Source organism: Camelus dromedarius, chromosome 4, assembly GCF_036321535.1.
Source record: "Camelus dromedarius isolate mCamDro1 chromosome 4, mCamDro1.pat, whole genome shotgun sequence".
In the NCBI taxonomy this organism is placed as follows: domain Eukaryota; kingdom Metazoa; phylum Chordata; class Mammalia; order Artiodactyla; family Camelidae; genus Camelus; species Camelus dromedarius.
In genome coordinates this window covers 54,089,265-54,110,465 of record NC_087439.1, presented here as the reverse complement: position 1 = coordinate 54,110,465, position 21,201 = coordinate 54,089,265, and the positions used below count along the sequence as shown (strand labels likewise).

Here is a 21,201-nt window from a genome sequence, read left to right as displayed (position 1 = left end):
GTCACTTGGATATACCCACACTCATCACACTTGGCATAAACAACCTTTAATCCAACAAATTTCCTTTTAACCCTGCTCCACCCTCAGGCTTTCCTGAATGATTTACCCAATTGCTTAAGTCGGAAACCAGTGAAAAGCCTTGACAGTTCTCATTTAACCCAATATCAAAGTGGCATGTGTTTAGCTACAAGTAGTAGACAACTCAGTTTACACATCCTTTATTAACAGCAGTTTAAATTCTATTGCTTTATTTTTCTCACATAACAAGTAGGTTCAAGGTAGGTGGCTGTGGTGTTGTTTCAATAACTTTAAAATGCCTAGCAGTATTTTTGCAATTCACTTGGCATTCCCCAGTGGGTTCAAGACAGAGCTGCACCATTTTCTCTTTCAAAGAAAACAGAAAAAGGCAGCAGTGGCCATGAGTCTACAAGGAAACAAAGCTTTCCCTGAAGACCCTCCCAGAAGATTTCTCTTTATGGCTTGTCAGACAGGCCACAGAACTGCCCCAGCTGCAGGGAACCAGGAAAAAAGCAGGGAACCAGGATCACTATGATTGGATTACCCCACCAAGATCCATTGACCCAAAATGGGCACGTTAGCACCTCAAAAAAACCAAGAAGAAAATGAAAATAGAAATTGATTAAGTAATTTACAGCATCTGCAACAAACTCCATCCTCCTTCCAATCAAACATCAAGCTGCGTCTACTCTGTCCCTTAAATAGCTCTAAAATATGTCTACTTAACAACTGCCCTCACTTTAGCATAAACTAAACTCAGGACAAGAGCAACAGACTCTTCATTGTTTCTCTGCTTTATAATATAGTTACTTCCTTCCAATCTCTTCTCCAACTTTATCCAATGTAATCTTTCATGGAAATAAATCTGAAACTTTTATTCATTTAGCTTAAACCACTTCAGCGGCAAACACCAGACTATTTCTTTCCTCCGCTCATCTGATCCCTCCTGCTTAGGACTTGCTTCACCAGGCACTCCCACCTCCCCACGTTTAGCTAACTGCCACTCATCCTTTAAGATCCCTCTCACTCTTCCCGTTGCATCACTCATCTCTCGGCTGAGGGAGGCTCACCTTTACATGTTCTCAGATAATATATTTGTAGGGTATAATTGTCCTGTTTAATACAGTTCTGTATTATCATTGTCTCATACCATTGTCATCACCACTAAACAGAGTTTCTTTAAAGTAAAGCTTTTGTTTCATTCACATCTGGGTCCCTACCACATAGCACAATACCTGGCACATAAGGATTCAATGAATGCTTATTGAATAATAGATTGATTAATTAACAAAGAATACATGCATACTGCTATTAATCAGAAAATTTGGGTAGTAATTATTTCTGTAGACGCCTATAGTAAAAGAATGAATAAAAGACAACAGAACAAAATTATTGAGTGTGGATTCTGGCTCAGACTAACTCCACAAGGTCAGCTTTGTGATCTTCAGCTAGTTATCTTAATCTCTCTGTGCAAATTTCCTCATATGTAAAATGTTAATAATACTGAAAAGGTTGCAGTAAGGATTTATAACGTTAATGCTTGTAATTGTAAGTAATGCATAGAATAATACCTGACACATGGTAAATGTTACAAGTTTTTTAAATAAGTGCGTAAGACAGTCATGATTCTTGTTCCCACAGAACTTACAGTAGAGGTCAGTGCTGTCCAACAGAAGTATAAGGTGAGCCACATATATAATTTAAAATTTTCTGGTAGCCACATTAAAAGTGATTGGATTACAAGTGAAAGTAATTTTAAGAATTTATTTAAACCAGTCTATAAAAATATTATCATTTTAACATGTAATCCATTTTTAAATTTATTAATGAGATATATTACATTTTAAATTTTGTATAAGTCTTTGAAATACAGGGACTATTTTATACTTACAGCACATATCAATTCAGATGCTTAATTTTTATCTTACTAAACCTGTATTTAGATTTAATAAACTTACAATTGAAAAAGTAGACACAAGTCCAAGTTGTTCCACATATATGTAATAATTTTAAAATAAATGATTCATTAAAAATTTAAATTTATTAAAATTAAATAAAATTAGGAATTCCTTTCTTCAGTCACACTAGTTATGTTTCAGTGTTTAACAGCCATGTATTGGACAGCACAGGACTAGAGAAAAATACAGTGAGTAAGCAGACAATTAGAGAGTGGGGTGAAGGGTGAGGATAGAGTGTTTTGGGAACACATAGTAGGAATACTCTCAAGTGGCAAAGGGAGTTTATCAAAGAAATTTTCCGGGAGAAAGTGCTGTCTATTCTGTGACCTTGAGGAAAAGTGGGAGCTAGCTAGGTGATAAAGAAGAAAGAGCATCTGACAGGAGAAATGGTGTTGGAAATGGGAGTCAAGCCATGTCCCATATTTTTAGCATGAAAAACTGGGGTGGACAGTGATGATGTGTTGGGATAGGGAAAAACGAGGAGACATAGATTTGGCTGGGGCTGGGATGAGGAGAAATGGGTTCACCTTCAGACACATTGACTTTCAGGTGCTTGCAGTGAACCCAAGGGGAATTGTCTAGCACGGAGTTGGGAATATAGGTCACAATTTCTGGAGACAGATCTCAGAGCCACTCTCAAATGGAGGATAATAAAAGCCATAGTCATGGATAATATCCAAGGAGTAGTGCATGGGCATTTGTGATTTGTCTGCTAGCACATTTCCCTTGGTTTTCTTTTGAGTATTTTGCACTTCTTCACCAGCAGTCTGTATGATTTGAGTTGGGGTCCCTCTCTGGCCCCAAGGATAGAATACGAGACCCAGGTCTAAGTCAAGTAGAAGATCATACACGCCTGGCCATGGTGACTGGGGTATAGGAGTGGCAGCTCTAAGCAAGTAAAATAAGCGGGGACCTAAAGACTTGTACAGGAGCTACTGATAAAAAAGACCTATTCTGCTGGATCCCATTGGACTAGAATCTGGGAAAATATGACACTAGAGCTTCCTTCCATGAGAGTGACTGTCACTGGGGGCCATCACATAGAGGCGAGAAGAAAAGCAACATCGATTTGAGATGAAGAACAGCTAAGGTCTTTTTATCCTTCTTGAATCCAGACATGGCTGAAGTAAGACCTGCCCTGGACATTTCAAGTATGTAGACTAAAAATATGCCTTTTTCCTTTAAGCCAGATTGAGTTGAGTTTTCTGTATCTGTGTCATAATGAACATAGGTAGTCCTCACTTTGCATGGTAGTGCAGGACCATAAAAATGACCCTGCAACCTGAAACCCTGCAGGGAACTTAATAATCAGTGGGAGGAATTACAATAGGTCCGTGACCTTCACAATGTTTTTATCAAAACATTTAAAAGTTCTCTTATTTTGGGGAAATGAAAAAAAAATAGTTTTGTAATATTTATATAGTTCATGGAAATTTAAAACATTAGAAACATTGAGAAATGAAGTGTTTTATTTCTTTGTACAAAACTTATCAAGAGGAGTCTGAATAGCCTTTGCCTTCTTGTCACATAACTTAAGACGCAGAGTGGGCATCTTTTTTCTATGCCTTGGCAAATCGTCGTACTTCTTACTAAGTTTGGATCAGCTATCAGCATTTTATCTTTTGCGCTTTCAATTAAACTTCCTTTAATTTGAAGGTCCCCCCTCCCCCCCTCCCCAGGGTCACTTCTCCTAGGACATCATTCTTTCTGTTACAACCACTTTCCTCATTTATGTGAATATGCTCCCTTTCTGAAGTTGCTGTGGCTGCATGTCTAGAGCCTCTTGAACAATGACCATGCCCTCATTCCCACAGCTAGCTGTTTCTCTTGTTACTCCCTTTGCATTTGATTTGAATTCTGCAAAGCCATGCCAATTTATGAAACAATGAAACAAGCCTTTACTGGTGATAAAAGGTTCTTCTTCAGTCTTCTTGTAATGATGGTTTTTTTCGGTGCGGCACCTAGCTCTAATGTTGACCTGAATGCTAGTTAAACTGATTGGATTCTTTTCCATTGTAGTCTTCAATCCAAAGTAGAAGTAAATGCTCCGTTTCTGTCTTTAGCAGCTTCTTGTTCCAAGGGCAACTTAAACCAAACAGGATTGAAGACCCTTTACTTTGTTTTTGATTTATCAGACTTTTTCAGTATCTTTCGTTCAGTGGCCTCATGCAGCCCTGGTCTCATCCCAGCTTTATGCTGCTGTCTCCATTTTCAGATCTCCTAATCACATCCAATTTCACTTCTGCAGTATCATTTTTAATTTCTTTGCTGAGCTTTCATTTTTTCCACTGTTTATTTTTATAAAACATCCCCCGGGTTTATCACTGAGAGACAAGGAGGCAGCCCAGCTACAGCTTTGCTGTCTGTGCATGAACTGAGTGACTGATGTGCAATGGCCAGTCACCAACAGGCTTTGAAAGAAGTGACGTGGTTGGTCACTGATTATGATGCACATCTGTTATTTATGTAGGGATCTGTAGAGCTAGCCGTGAAGTTTATATTTTATGCAATTACTCACAGTTAACATACTGTGTAACTGAAATTTGAAACATGTTATTGGGGGACTGGGTTATTTAACTAAACTACAGTAAATGAATTTTGTGCATATCAAAACTCTTTAAAGCAATGACTGCCTTACTACCCAACAGAGATTATGTAAGGAGAAAACAGAAGAAAGCCTAGGAGAGAACCCTGAGGAAAACCAAGATTAAAGGAACAGCGGAAGAGAAACCTTCATAGTAACTTATAAAGAGCAGCCAAAGTGACAGATAGTAGGAAAACCAGAAGCAGGTGTTATCACATGAGGCAGGAAATGAGATACTGCAATTGTATTTTCCACTTCTTTAAATCGAGACAAAACTTTCATCCCATAAAATTCACAATTTTGAAGTATACAATTAGGTAGTTTTTAGTATATTCACAGGTTGTGCAACCATCACCTCTATCTAATTGCTAAATAATCACATCACCCAAAAAGAAGCCCTGTACCCATTAGAAGTCACTTCTCATCCTCCCTTCTTTCCAACCTCTGGAAACTACTAATCTACTCTCTGTCTATATGGATTTGCCTCTTCTGGACATTTTACATAAATGGAATTACAGAGCATATACCCTTTTGCATCTGACTTCTTTCATTTAGCACAGTGTCTTCAAGGTTTTCCATGTTGTAGCATCAATCGCTCCTTATTACTTTTTATGACTGAGTAATATTCTGTTGTGTAAACACACCACACTTATTTATCCATGCATCAGGTGATGGAAATGGGAGTTGTTTCTGCCTTCGGGGTATTATGAATAATGTGATGAACATTTGTGTAAAAGTTTGTGTGTGAACATATGTTTTCTGTTTTGCTGAGGATATACCTAGGAGTAGAATTGCTGGGCCATATGGTAACCTTAAGCTTTTGAGAAATACCGACTATTTCTATAGTGGCTATACCATTTTATCTTCCCACAGGCAAAGTGTGAGGGTCCTTTCACTTGTTTTAAAAAAAACCTTGTGTATGAATATTTCTTCTCATTTTATCCTGCTTGTCTAGTTTCTCATTTCATTTCACCAAGCAGGTTTCCTCTTTACATCTTTGACTTCCATATCCTACATTTGTTAAAGTTACCTTTTAACTGTGCAAATGGTACATTTTCTTCATACTGCAAGTCACTGATGGCTTTCTTAGCCTACACTGTATACAGTTTCATTAAACTATGCAGAGCATTGTCTCCCACATATCTCAAATCATTTGTCCAAGCTGTTTATAACCACCCAAAACATTACCAATGTTGATTAAAAATGGATAAGAATTCTGACTTTATTTACCTTCTCTTTCTCTTCAGTTCAATTTATTTAATCCAATTCAATAATTTGGGGATGAACAATCTGCATAATAGTCTTGCAGTAGGTGGTGCAAAGTGAAGGAGATCACCTTTTACTTTGAAAGAATTATCTCCATGTGCCCCACTCCATTGGATCCCCAGAATCTTTACTAAGGTGTCAGACTCCTAAATTTTCCTTGAATTTACTTCCCAGCCTCTGGCATGCATCAGTCTCTTCAATGCATCTAGAGTCTGTCACATCCTACATTCAACCTCTATCAACATAATGCCATTGATGGAGTGGACCAGCATGATGTTCTGCAGAAGGACAAGATGATCAAAGTCCTTGAAGTCTAAATTACTGCATAAACCAGAAATAGAATATGTCAAAGCAAGCTTCTTCTGGTGCTCTCTGCTTATTGGAGTAAAGAAAAATCAAAACACTTGTCAGAACAATAACTGAATACCAGGTATTAGGGTTATGTTGACTTACTCAAGTAAAGAGCTCGTATGGAATAGCACCTGCACTTAAAAGCATTACTTGTTTAAATTCACAGTTACCCACTGACATTCTCCAAGACCCAGCTGCCATCTGCACAAACCAAAGAAAGCTTTTGTTGTTGCTGCTGCTGCTGTTTTTTTATGGGGATATGACAGGAATCACTACCTGTATTTGTTAGCATATGATTCATTTGCTGGAAGGAGATCCAGAATGACACAGGCATAAACAAGATGAAAATTTCTCACTAAATGGAAGTCCCTATGTAAGCAGAGTAGAGCTGGCATGGTGGCACCATCACTGACCGAACTCCTTCTGTCTTGTCCTGACACTGTCACTCACATGGTGTCCTGGTGTGCATTCCAGCTGGCATAAAGGGAAAGAGAGAAGGGGTGGACATGCCACTTCATTATAATGGCAAGATCCAGAAATTGCTCACTCACATCCCGTTGGCGAACACTTAATCAGATTGCCATATGTAGGTACAATATGTATGGCAGGAAAATGTAAACTTTTTTCCAAGTGGCTCTTTTCCTAGTTAAAATTTGGAGACATTACTTCTTTGAGAAAAAAGGGGAGCACAGCCACTGGGGGACAACTAGTAGCCACTGCCATATCACCTTACACGTTTCAGACCTGTGGTGCTGGGCCAGTCTCTGCAATGCCCCCAGTGTGCAGTGTTACTTTGGATCAGGACAGGAAGCTCGAGGTGTTTTCCTGGGCCCTTTATTGTGCAATGGAGTTAGGGAGCCAACCTACACATTCAGTCATCTCTATATGCAGGAAACGTGGAAACAGCTACAGTATAGGTTCCCAGACCCAGAGGTACCACAGTAGCAGAATTAGCCCCCCAAATCCAGTTGTCATCTCACCTTCATACATCCCCATTCTGCCACATATAAAATAGTGACATCCTGGACTGTGTTACTTCAGAGTCAGGGGCAAATAATCCCCAAAAGATCCAGATATTTTCCTTTTACAAGTATGCAGTTACCTTGGTAAATTGTCAAGTATACTTCTGAAGAAGGCTGAGAGAGAGATTTATGGGATGTGCTTGTGATATCAAAAGGCCTTTCTTCAAGGCTGGCTGGCTTCCTCTATATTCAAAGAACTGTGGGTTTGAGGGTAGACTCAAGTTTGGGAATTGGGCGAGTGGCCATAATGACATCACTGTGACTTGTGTAGGCCTCTGTTGGGTTTTACATTCATATGTTGTTATTATTATTATTTTGACCTAATTCATTCCTTGGGATCCCATGAAAGGTTAAGATACCACCACAGGTTTCTCTTTTAAATCCCCCATTGCCATTCTAGCTCTGCTGCACATTATGATAAAAATACCACTTTGCCTCTGATTCTTATATGATGTCCCCTGGCCTGTCACCCTAGAAACCCATGATCACAGACACTATCAGGGGTCCCAGTTCAAAAGTAACATTCTGCCTTCCTTCCCAGTGTGGAGAGGAGATTTTTTAAAAAGATGCTGTTGGTCCTAAAGCAATGCACACGTGTTAGTCATAGTTAGGCATGGTCATGAGGTGACCGAGAAGGTTGTGCATAATGAATTCACTCTAACTTCTTCTGAGTAAAACATTAGATCAATTTTTCTATATCATATCAGGAAATTTTTGTACTTCAGCTTCATGCTATCTAGGTCATCTTTAAATGTACATTTTAGTTAACCTCTGAGCAAACGAGAACTATCCCCAAGGGCTTCAGCAGCAATTTGAATTCAAGATTGCTAATAATTACAACAGTATCCATAAATCCAGCCCAGTCTAAAGTAATATTTTATCCTCCCTGGACTGGTATGTTCAGAATTTATTCCTAAGCATTTGCCTCTTACTCAGGGAAATAATGAGCAAAGCCTTGCAATTATTTACTAGGCTTCTCCTGAGTGTGGCACTGCTCTTGTCTCACCTGAGCCCTCCTGGGGTCTGACACCAGCCTCAGCCAAAGGCAGTGACAAGTGAGAGGAGTAAAGCAAAAGGAGAATTTCTGTTTTGTTGCCAGTGGAGTACTTCAGGCAAACCCTCATGCAAACCCAGACCAGCCTCACTGGGTAGGGCAGGGGGAGGATAAGCTGGATGTAAGTTAGACAAGTAGGAACTCAGTGTAGTTTGAGTATTTAGAGTGCTTGGAGCCATCTAAATTCTTCCAAATGTTTCCCCTATAATTCTGTTTTTGCTTCTTTATGAAGGAGATCTGCAGGTGGTTGTGATGGAAGCGTGGGAACCTTTGGTGGTTCTCAAAGTTAGCGTACATCAGAATGAACGGAGGGCTTCTTAAGCCATAGATTTCTGGACCCCACCACCGGATGTCCTGTTTTCATGGTTCTAGAATGAGGCCCAAGAAGTTCCTTTTCCAACAAGTTCCTCGTTACTGATGCAGCTGATCCAGGGACCACATTTTGAGCCCCACGGCACTGCCTTGTAACTCAGCAACCTGTGTTTGATATCTGGCTGCATCAGTCCTGTAGTTACCAGTGACTGGAGTTTCTCTTTTAGGGGAGTCAGAAATTCCTGAGCTGCTTGACTGTGTCTTGAGTGAGCCATGTCCTTTCTTGAAGTCACTCAGTGTAGTTCACGGCAGACAGCTCACCTCTGCATCCCTACAGTCTTGCGCTCCCATGATGGTCCTTGACAGCAGCCGCTTAGCGTGGCACTTCATTCTATGTAACCACAGGTGATAGGGTACAGTCAACTAATGTGTTTCTGGGTGCCATGGATTATTGTCATCTCCTCCTTTAATAGCTTTAACCCAATCATATTTTTAAAAAATCAACTGATCACATACTTCCATTTTCTTCATGTTCTGTTGCCACAAACACTTCTGGTACCAATTACCAAACAGGAAAGGGTTCTTAATTACAGATAGTACGATCAACTCTGTCTGGAGTCTGTAAAAATGGATTTCATGAAAATGGATTTCATGATGGGTGTAGACAATTCCCAGAAATACCTGAAGAAACACACTCTAGCCTGAGATACCAGGTATGAGATCCAAAACTGTATCACAGAAGTAGGCTATTAAAAAGACAACTGCCTTTCTAGAGGCAGGAAGTTGACAGATCAGAAAGCTACCATGACACCTGCTGGCTTCAGTATCTTGCACCAGAATTTGTGCCAGCCAAATAAATCTCCTGTCTCCTGACTTCCCATGTAACTTGATTCTAAATAAAAGCCCAATGCATCTGATTAACAGACTGTGTACCATGTCTACGGTGTATAGCAAACATTTTAAATTTATTCCTTTGTGGTAGCTTTCCAGACTTTCCACTCTAGAAAAGCTTGCAAGAAGGGAATGAGTTGGGTGCTGGTAAAGCAATCCATAGTATCCGCTACAGGTAGAATTGCAGCACGTATGCCTTATGATTGTACAGGGCTGGCCCGGAGTATAGAGTTTACAGGATCCTAAAGCTGAAAGGAAAGTGCACCCAGAGCATGGTGAGCCATGTCTCCCAAAATATTCTTCGTTCTTAATTACATTGGTAATCAAGTAATCTGAATAAAACTAAAAGACTCTGCCCCTTTCTAGATGTGTAACTTTGAAAAAGTTACTTCCCTTTCTGTTTCCTCATCTACAGAATGTCAGTAATAATGAAACTAATAATACCTATTCACAGAGCTGTTTTGAGGATTAAATGACATAACTTTTCTAACTTTTCTATATTATTGAGCATAATCCCTCACACATAAATACTGGTTTGATGTTTGCTAGGAGGTATAGTTACAGTTTTAAAATTCTTGAGACATTTGTAAGTATAGGATATTGATATCTAACTTGAACAGATATTTTTTGATTAATCACAACATCCAGACCCCTAAGCAACCTGGAGAAAATTGCTTTTCTTTTTTTCATAAATTGTGTTGGGGGCAAACCAACCCAGTTTAGTGGAGTAAAGCAACAAACATACTATTTCTCATGTATCTGTGGGTCAGCTGAACGCTTCTGCTGATCTGGGCTGAATTTATTGGGATCCTCTTTTTTCATGATCTCTGGTATAGCTCAGATCACATTGCTTTAAAATTAATAGTTTCTAGGACTCTCTTGTGTACCAGTATTGATCGTTGATTATACACAGTGGTTTGTAGATACTCATATTAAAAAAAAAAAAAAAAAAACCAGAAAGCAGCCACAACTATCAAAATCCAATTGTTAAAACTCATTTAAAAATACTTATAAACATAGGTTTATAATCTTCAAACAGAAAAATATTCATGTAGCATATCTGGTTATTGTCAATGAAAGACTTTTATTACATTGAAAACAGAAATAAGATCAGTTGTCAGTTAAATTATGAATGTAAAAAAAATTAAAATTTCCCACAGCCTAGGTGCTATAATTAGGCAAAACTTTTTCTAAATCAGCGTTTTATTCAAATACTTAAGAATAGTTAGAAAAGTTATGCATGAATTGAAGGAAGACAAGGCTTTACTCACCAGATCAGGGGATAAATGGGAAAAATATTACAAAATGAAACATACACATATGTATGTGGAGAAGCTAGTGCATGGAGGATGTTATTGGGCCTAGATGTGCTTGTAGAGCTTAAAAATACTGCAATTTAGTGTACAATATATCCCTGAAGACCACATCCAGTGCACTTTCTGAAATAGACAGCTTTTACAACATGATTTCCATATAGCTGAAAATGACTTTCTTCAGAGAAGGAAAAGTAAATTTTATTTTTCTGCTTTTAAATTATGCATTTGATGCATCTGCTTGTTTATTAGCCAAATTGAAATGCGTGTATTGTTGACTATTGGAATCTTCCCCTGTTTAGAAGTTAAGAAGATCGGGATTGATTTAATTATATTAATAAGAGATGCCAGCCTTCCCCTTTGCCCTCTCCCCATCTTCACATGAAAGTACCCTCCTTTATAAGGCAATGAATATGCCAAGGAATAAGACCTGAGTTATAATTAAATAAGAATTTTTCCAAATGAAAACAAAAATCTTCAGTTATTAAATGTAGGGTCATGCTAAATAAGGATTGCTTATTTTGAACTACATATGTCCAGAGCCAAAACAATTTGAAGTCTTCAAAAAGAACACATTCTAGTGCATTTCTTGAATAGTAAACTTTTTATGGGAAAGGGTATTTCTATGATGTAGAGTAACTTATCTTGTCCTCCAACCAGATCACATCTCATCAATAAAATTAGTTGACTGCAAAACTTGGATGGATTTAACTGGCTAATTTATTGGTTACCATTCTCCTATTCTTATTTATATTATATTATAGCTGTATTGATTAATGTTATTTTTATATTAATCAAACTACTAAACACTGAGCTTAAAACTATTTCTTTAAAACAAAATTAAAGTGTGATTTTACAAAACATAATTTATAAATAAATTCTGGTCCTGTCCTTTGCGGGGTACAACATAGTAGCTAAAAGGCAGAAGACCTGAGTTGGAGTCCCAGTTCAGCCACTAAGTAGCCAGGTGGCATTGGGCATATTACCGCCTGCATAAGCCTAACTCCCCACAATGGTCAAATGAGAATTATCACAGTGCAGCTGGAACGTCCTAAGTGCCCAGTGAATGTGTGCTGTTGTTGTTCTAGCATCTGCTTTGCAAAGTAAGCAATGCTTTTAGATTGTAGTTCTGTTATGGGCTAACAAGTCCTTGTTGATTTAAATTCAGTATGTTACTTCTGAGAAAACCAGTAACATTCATCCAAGGTTGTAAAGAATCATGTCTTTTTGATAACCATTGGATAATGTGTGTGAAGCTAGCCTAGGGGTTCAATCTTTCTAAATATCTTCAGATATGTTCTCTAACTTTGTTCATCTCCTCTGCAACTAGCTAAGTCCAAGTACCATCTTCTCCTATTAGGAAAACTGCAACAGCCCCCCCTTTATCCAACTTGCCCATCCTGTGATCAGATTTCTATATTGTGGTTAAAACAATCTTCTAAAAATACAAGTCTTACTCAAGTCTTTTTCACAACAGCTCAAAGGTCTTCAGTGGGAAGTAGGTTCTGAGTCCTGTCTTCCTTTTTGCTACCTCATCTTTTCCCATCATCCCTCTTCTCAGTGCCACACTGGACCTTTTTCAGGTTCTTAAACTTCTCACATTCCTTTTGCCTCAGGGCTTTTACATCTTTTCTTCCCATTGCCAGGAGGACTCTCCTCCAGGCCAGCCCCCTTCCCTGCGTGACACCCTTCTCATCACCTTAGGGCTCTACTTCCTTGGGAGCCCTCCCACTTCAGTCTTTGCCAGGTTCCTTTATCCTCAGCTATTATGGACTGGTGGACTTTGTTTTCCTTTCCTACACTAATATCAAATCAGATGGGTGCACACTCACTTGTGAGTGAATCTTATTAAAATCTAGATAAAAAGCTTTGAGAAAGCAGAGACTGTTTCTATTTAACCCTGCACATCTGGTACGTAGCAGCACAATGCCTGGCATCCAGTGGCCCTCAATATAGATTTGATGGATATGTTTATTATTCAGTGAAGCAGGCAGTTTCTGAAAGGAAGAGAATGAGGAGACAGGCTCTCCAGTAATAAACTAAAACAACTTTAGAGCCTTATGCTGGGCCCTGGGTCTCTGCATAGCCTCTACACCCCAGTATTGTGGACCAACATGAAAAATATAGGGTTTTTTTCCCATCAGAGATGATCAGTCTTGTCCGTGTCAAGTCATATGAAGTGGGACTCATGAGTGAATTCAAAGGAGAGAAAAAAGCATATTTTACTTGATAGAAGTTGCTTTAAATTATATGTGCTCTCCTGATTTTTTTTTTAGCTCCTTTAAGTTCTTCACATTTAAGATGCAATAGATAGATAAAAAGACCACAAAATACAGACCTTTTCCTCTCATCAACAAAGCATCTTAAAGGTTCAGCGAATGATGGTTAGAGAGAGAGCCTCCCCAGAGGCTACACCCTCCTCACCCCAAGCCACATATCTACTGTCTCAGGACCAGTCCGGAAGGTAGGCAGAGAAACTGCAACTGGCATAGCGCAGCTGCAGCAGAGCACGGTGCTCCAGCCTCCATCCAAAATACAACCCACTTATCCTTACTCATCTCTGAATGTCACCATTAAGTACTCATTCCTTTTTCTTTGTGTCCAGTGACCCTTCAAGCACTCCAGGTAGGAGCATCGGATTAAGTATCTTTCTCTTTCTTTCAACTTCTTAAGAAGCGTGAACTTATGGGTATTTTTCAACAGTAGGCATGGACCAGAAAAGAGCATAAAAGTGGTGAGAGCACCAAGGGCACTTGGAAAGGTGTCACCAGTGGCAAGGAAAAAAAGGGCATGTGAAGGGTTTGTGGGGAGCACAGAAGACACCTGGGTCTAATTTATGACATTGGCAATATTGACTGTAATCTGCTTCATCAAATTAAACAGTTTTCAAGGAAAAGAAAAGTTGTGTAGAAGCTCATATAGTTACCAACAGGGAGTGGAGAATTTGTCTCACATCAGGCAACTGTGGGTGCCTGACCTCACAGCTTCTTACCATATGCTAGAATCGCAGGGGTGTCCAAGTCCCTTCGAGATGGCTCTTGGCATTCATACCCCTCCCCCGATGCTTTTCTGGTCCCTCTTTTTCTTCCAGAACTAACTTGCTTGCCTAGGGAGAAGATAAGTCAATGAGGATGAGAGATGAAAGTCTCAGACTATCTCACATAGGAGCAAAGGCCTTACAGGGGGAAATTAGACTGAGGTGTTTATCCATAATCTGGGAAGGTATTTTTATAAAAATCAAATCCCATTGTAAGTAGATCCCCTCTAACATCATTGTCTGCAAAATGTCTAGAGCTTAAGCACATTTGTGTCATTTAGGTGTATATGTATGTGTTTAACGATTTATTTGTTTATTTATTATTAGAGCCTAACCTCATAATCAGATTGTCCTGTTCAGGCCCCCAAAGTGGCTTGTCACTGAGTGAAAGTAACTTCGCATGGCAGGTGCTCCCAGCAGGTGGCTGCTCATAGTACCTGCATCTGAAAGGTAGATTTAGTTTGAGATTTTATTTTAATATGAAATCTGTGTTGCAGCCTGAGCCTCAACTGGGTGATGTGCCAAAATTCATGTCTGCAGCATGATTTATTATGTGAAAATACCACAGAACTAATCAGTAGAGTTACTAATTAATACAAATCTGCATTTTTTGCATAAGCAATTAGTGCAAGGAGAGAGCAGTGAAAGAGGAAGTTCAACTCCTTTAATCTCAGTGCCTACTCAAGCGGAAAGACCCACCAGGGCCAAACTCTGAGATCTACATTTGGAATTTTCCCCCTTTGATTAGTTAAAGGCATAAAAGGTCAGATTATCAATATTTAATTCATGTGAAAATGTTTTTGTTAAAGAGGAAAGAAAACATTTTATTTAGAAAAGGTGAGCGTCTAGGGATAGATTCTTGAATCAAAAATAATTATATTTTCCGTTTTAAAGTCTGAATAATGTTTAATAAGGATTCTGATTGCTAATAATAATGTTTGAAAATTACATCAGTAACTGGGGGAGGTCTATGGCATGTATTTCTAAGATAATTAAATTACCAAAGGTACTTGCTCTTTTCAGAGTTATATCTCTACAGGACTTCTTTCAGTATATTTTGGATGTCATGTGTATTAGGATGCAATATTCTAAATCTGGTATGATTTAGATAATTGCATGGCCCACCAAATCTGAGCAAATAGTGTCATTTAACTTCGGTCGGTTTATTTCCCCATTAATTTAACAGAAATTGTTTATAATATGAAACAACTGGAGAATTGATAGGGTGATGGTGATGGAAAAAGATTTATATTACCAATAAAATGTATGCTCCATAAAACAAAAGCAAAATCATTTTTAGGTATTTTATTATTTCTGTGGACAACAACTAAGTTCATTTTGGTTTTGATGTTGTGTGGCAAATAAGTGTAAATATTAGAACAATGACTATCTTTCTGAAAGTTATTCAATATATGATTTCTTTGTTTCAGACTTGCTAGCTCAAACTACAGTCGGTGTAAGCTTTCCCCCACGGCTAAACCTGGATATCTAGTTTTCCAGGAAACTTATTCTGAAAAGAAGGTGGCTAATTAAATGAAGATTAACAGGGCTCTTTAATGAAAAGTTCGGGATTTGGTAGTCAAAGGTTTTGCGAAAGAAGGCGAACAGGAAAAGGGGAAAGCCTCTGGAAAGGGAGTCGTTTTTTGCTGAACCTTCCTACTGCAAATTCCTGGGCCAATGAAAAGGGAATTGTCCACGGTGCTGATACCTTGAGGAAACCATTTCTCTTACAAGCTGCCTGGGGCTCGAAATCTGGCTTGGCAGGCTTCTCCAGCCTTTAGGAACTTGCCCGACCTCCTCCCCCAACTCACTGCAGCAGCCATTGTTCAGGAGCAGCTCGGGCGCCGTCGGTGTGTCTCTGCTTTCCTCACATGCAGCTGCACTAGCTACCCGGGATTTTTGGTGGCTTGTTACTCTCTGTTAAGGCAAAGGTTGGCAAACACCAGGCGCTTGTCAGTGACCACGCGCGCGGTCCTCTTTAGACTGCATGCTGTTTCTCAATTGGAGTGAAACAGGTGTGAGCCCTCTGTTTACTCTCCTCACCTCATAACAGGGGTCCCCACGAACACACACTAATGCAGTCACACCCCACACACTTACACTCACATAAATTACGCACACATCCATACTCACTGACACAGGGCACGACACATTCACATACACACTAACACTCACAGACGCTCATACATTAATATGCACACTCCCATTCTCACAAATCTCTCTCGTTCACTCACACTCAGATTTACACACATTTGCACACATAAGCACACTAACACAGTTTCACACATAGCCCATCTGACGTACGAGGCTTTGGGCAATCGCATCAGTGACCCGCTCGTGTCAATGCTCGGAGCTGCGTTGATTTTTTTACGGTGTTGATATGAGTGCTGGCTGGATGGTTTAAGGAAAGCCCTTCACTTATGAGCAGAAATCAAAGATAAAGTCCCTCGAGGTCTGCAGGCGCCATGAGGGGAGCCACCCAGGCTCCACAGGGACTAAGAGGGCGTAAATAATAAATAAAAGAGCCCAGGCAGGCCGAGTTGGGGAAGCCCGGTACTAAATCACTCCCCAAATCACAGGCGCGTCAGTGCTCCATCCAATAGCTCTAAGCGATTTGTGGGGTGGGGGGGTGGAATCAATTTTTTTTTCGTTCTCGCAGGTGCAATATGAATCAATTATCTTAATTAAGATTATGCCGCAAGCCCAGGAGATTTGGGCAGGACGGGTTTTGCGCTCGGGGCGACGGCGAAGCATTTTAATAGCTTCTCTCTTGCTCCTGGCTCTCCCTCGCCGCCTGCCTGTCGAGCCCGGGCAGCTCCAGCCTCTGGCCAGGATCCTGGCGCCCAGTGGCCTCCCTAGAGGCGAAGGCGTAAACCCCGCGCGGAGCCCGCGATCTGGGCAGAACCCGCAACCTCCCCAAGGGCTTCTGAGCTGCAGGGCCTGTGAGAGACCTACAACTCTCACTCCTTATACGGAGCGAACGCCCGACGGTCTCGGTCTCGCCTTCCAAACTCTCAACCACCTCCGCCCCTCGATTGTGCCCAGGCCGGGACACCCCTCTCCTGGGAGCGGCGGGGAGGATGCGGGCGCCACTCGAGGTCGGTCGGTGGGGCCGCCCTGGCCATACTCAATTCTTTCATTGAACACAAACCTCCCTTTGCAAGAGCGAGCATCTGTTTCCCCGAGAAACAGGTCACCGCCGGGGACGCCGGCCCGGCCCCAGCTCTTTATCTTAGCCCAGTGAATGCGTCTCACCACCCGCCTCCCCCGCCAGCTACACGCTTCCCACCCTCTAAGTCCCGGCCACACGCCTCCATCCCCCTGTTCCCTTCCCCCACACGCGGTGCCACACGCCTCCTCGCCCCCCCCCCCGCCCCCAATTCTCCCCTCCCAGGCCACACTTCCCTCTCCCCACCCCCGGCCACTTGCCTCCTCCCGCCCCGCTTCCCGCCCGCGCTCTGGCAGCCGCTGTAACGGCCGGGACCGCCCGGCCCGCGCGGCGCGCTCGGAGCGGGGACCCGGGGGGCGACAGATTTGGGGCATTGCTCGAGGGCAGTGAGTCATGAAAGCGGCTTTTGTTGCCCGCGCGTGCTGTTCGCGTGCCTCTCAGCAGCCTGCAGCGCCCAGAGGGGACCGGAGCTGGAGAGGGTGTACCGCTAACGGGCTGCGAGCGGGGGCAGAGGGAGACGGAGAGAATTTAGGGAATCGGGAGGGGGAAGTGTGCAACCGTCGAAACAAAGTTCACAGAGGGAGAAAAAAATAAGGAAGCGGGGCGAGGCCGCGGCGACCGTCCTCGGTACTGAGCCCCGCCACGCCGGCGGTCCCTCCTCTCCCAGCGTTGCGGCCACCACTGTCCTCAATTTCTTGTGCTCTTCCCCTCTCAACAACAAAAATACCACCTCAATCCAGGCCTAATCTGGACTCCTCCCTTTCGGGAACGGCAACCGGGCTACAGCCTCCCGGGCGTCCTGCGGGCAATCTCGGCCGAAAGATCGGCACCCGAGCGCTGAGGGCTGGGAGGTTCACTGAGAGCCACGGTGAGACCGAACCTCGCCAGGTCTCTGGAACAACGTGGAGTGGCCTTTTCTTTGTACAAGTCCTCAGGCCTGGACCAACGATGGTCAGTGGGGTTAGGGATGAATTTATCAGGAAAGGGAAGGAACGAGTCTAATAATTCCCGCAATTTGCGGATTAGAGTCTCTGCTGGCGAAACACCCACATCTCCTTTCCTTCCCCGCCCAGGAACATCTGGCTCATGTATTCCACAGGATATCGCAAACTGGGGAAGTTCCCACTTCCCGGGGTTGGGGGGGGATCCCCTAGGTCCCCTGTGGGCCTTCGAGGCAGCTGGAGCCTTCTTCCATCTCGCCCCCAACATCTCCTCTGAGAAATGGGAGCCAGAGCACAAATTCCATATCCCTGTAGGCATGATGGGCTAGGCCGTCGGAGCAGCTGCCCGGGAGAGTGGCAGCACTTGGTCCAATCCTGTCTCGTGTCCTGGGATAGGCCTCTGCAGGCTGTTACTCCGATGCCCCTCGAGTTTTAACCCATCACTTAAGATACAGAATGTACAGGGGTAAATACAGAGACTAGGTTCCTAGGTGAATTTTTGGATCCTCCTCTGTGATCTTTATATGCCAACGAGTGAACTCAGAACCCAAAACTCCATAGAGTTCTGCTCTGGAAACTCAGCACGATTCACCCCACCCTTTGGCAACGGGTCAAGTCACACACCTGCCGCCTTCTAGACACCAGCGATAGCGTTAGGACCCTCTTTCTCTCCAGCGCATCCACTTTCTGCTTCCTAGATGCAACCAGCTTCAGCCGCTCAACCATGACACTGTTTGCAAACTCAAGGGGCTTTTGGAGCAATTGCCTTTATATAAGCAACACATTCATTGTAATGGGACACGGGTCTGGGAGGGGATGAGAGGTTAACAGGATTAGAGGCGAATCTGGTGGACAAAGAGTGGACAGGGAAGGAACAGAGTCAACTTTTAAAAATACGTATCATTCTGGAACATGCCTTGGTGGAAACGAGTGAATAAAGAATCGCCATTTAAACACAAATATGTGTCCTTCAGAATTAAGAAGCTCTGTGATTTTTCCTTGACCTGCAAAGTGGAGGTCACATCAAGTCAGAATCTTTGAGGTCTGGAGTTCTGGCCATCGTTCCTTCCCAGAGTTGTACTAATGGCCTTTCTAGAAAGAGGAGTGAAAAAGATCCCTTTAGCACAGCCCCCTTTCACCTTCCCTTTAAGAAGGCTTGTCTCAACCAGGTTCCTATTTACAGGCCCTAGAGTGGGGACTAAGGAGGGCAAGGCAGCCTGTGGCAGGGAACCAGGGTGTCTGGGTGAGGGCACCGTTTACATCAACCCAGTGGCCTTGGTTAAAAGGCAGAATCCAAACGTCAGAGAAGTCCTCCAGCTTTCATGCAAGAGAACTCCGGAAGCCAATGAAGCCTTGGACTAGCGTGCTCTGAGGACAAGGACCACTGGCGAGAGGGGTACAGACATGCTGAAGGGTCTCCAGGGACAAGGGTAGCTGAGGATTAGGACGCACCGAGTTGCGTGTATGGTGAAGTATAGTGACAGGGATGAATTTTTCTATACTGTTGGGGCTGAACGTGGGCTATCCAGTTAAGGAGGTCTGAGGACTAGTCTCACAGCTGCGTTTACATATGAAGCCATTTTTTATATGTTTGCTTAAGGGTCTGATGGAGCTTGGGAGAAGCCACCCTTTGGCGGCAATGAGCAAAGCGTCTACCAAGGAGGAGAAACCAAGAGATGGAAATCTCAAAGAAGGCAGGGAGTGTCCAGGAAGCTAGTACCTCGGTGAGGAATCTAAAGGAGTCAGGACGCTTCACTGCCCTCCTGAGTCCCGGCTACTGCCTCTTTCACCTCCGCCCTACTTACAGCCCCAATGTTAGCTTTCCCGCTCCCTTCTCTCAAACCGCTTCCTTCTTCTCCCCTCCCCCCGGCGCCCCTTCTCCCTTCTGCCGCCTGAAAGGGTTAATCTCTCCTGCGGGTAAAAACAGGTCCGCGGAGTCTCTAACTGGCGACAGATGGGCCACTTTCTTCTGGCCACAAAGGGGCCGGAATGGAGCGCTCCGCGGCATACAAATGGGCAGGTCACGTGGTTCCTGGCTCTTGGCTGGACTGGGAGGACCATATGGCGCATGCCGGGGAGGAAGAAGATGGGGCGGGAGTAGGGGTGGGGGAGAGGGGAGCTGGAGTCGGAGGAGGGTGGGAGAGGATCAGGGCTGACGGCGGGCGGCGAGGAGGAGGGCGGAAGGGAGCGCAAAACCGGGACGCGTGCGCAGGCGCGGGGCGCATGAACCTGCTCGCGGCTCCGCTCCCAGCCCCGCCCGCGCTCAGCATCACCAACTCGGCTATATAACCTGAGCGCCCGCGCGGCCGGGACACGAGGAATTCGCCCCACGCAGAAGGCACAGCGTCCAGAGGCCCCAGGGTTATGAGACCATCACTGCTCAGGACCTGCTAACAACTACAGGTAATTAAAATCCTTTCATTTTTACTGGCAATAAAAGGACCAATTGAAGATGTATCTACATATTCTGTATGTGTGCGTTTGTGAGCGCGTGTGTGTGTGTTGAGACAAGCATTCCCCTCCATAACTGCAGGCAAATAACGCACATAATTTGAGTTGTATCACGGAAATACCCACTGCAGATTTTCTAATTGAAAAAAAAAATGTTTTGCTTTTTTTGTCTTTTTGGGGGGGGGGGATTGTAGGAGCCCCTTCGGATTTTTAAAAATATAGTGCACAGTAATTCTGTGATTATTTGCTAGTGATGATTTCAAAGTTCTTAAAGCAAATAACTACTTCACTTTTCCACTCCTTTCAGTAAGGGGGGAAAAAAGTCCGTGTTATCAAGATTTATTTTGTGTACATGTATTTTATAAACATTGGGAGTGCCAAGTGATTTTTTCAGTGAATGAAAAGGACATCGAGACTTTGAACACCTTGGAAAATAAATTGAGTTGAGAGTTAGTTTAGTTGAGAGGGAGGGAAATGTGGAGAAAGGGAGAGGGACCGACTCCTGCTACCTGTTACTGCTCCAGAGTCGGCCAAGTCCCCAACAGCTATTGCAAGAGCCAGAAATTCAGTTGTCTCACTAAAGGCTTTTTATTTTCCTTATTAGAAGCGGCAACTTGGCCATTGCCAATCGCTGACCATTATAATTACTCAATCTTTTAAAAGGAGGTTTGAGGCGAACTTTGAAAAGCCACAATAAAGAGCGGGCAGCCCTTTCAATGGACTGTTTATTAGAGAGGAGCCTTCCGCACCTGATCCCCGGCGCGTGGAAGAGCGCTCTGCGCCATGCCCCCAGCCCTGGCCCTGTAGCTAGCGCTTTTATACAAGGTGGAAATT

At 42.9% G+C, this 21,201-nt stretch overlaps 1 protein-coding gene across 9 annotated transcripts in view; it reads left to right on the top strand.

Moving 5' to 3' along the window:
• NEUROD1 (neuronal differentiation 1) overlaps window positions 1–21,201 on the top strand; it is a 175,811-nt gene that overhangs the window by 151,538 nt on the left and 3,072 nt on the right. For 8 of the 9 annotated variants that reach the window (XM_064484958.1, XM_031451763.2, XM_031451760.2 and 5 more), the window contains 2 exons: window positions 19,517–19,640; window positions 19,844–20,319. The gene's annotated coding sequence lies outside the window, so the exon portion shown is untranslated. The other variant, XR_004136758.2, reaches the window with a different exon arrangement.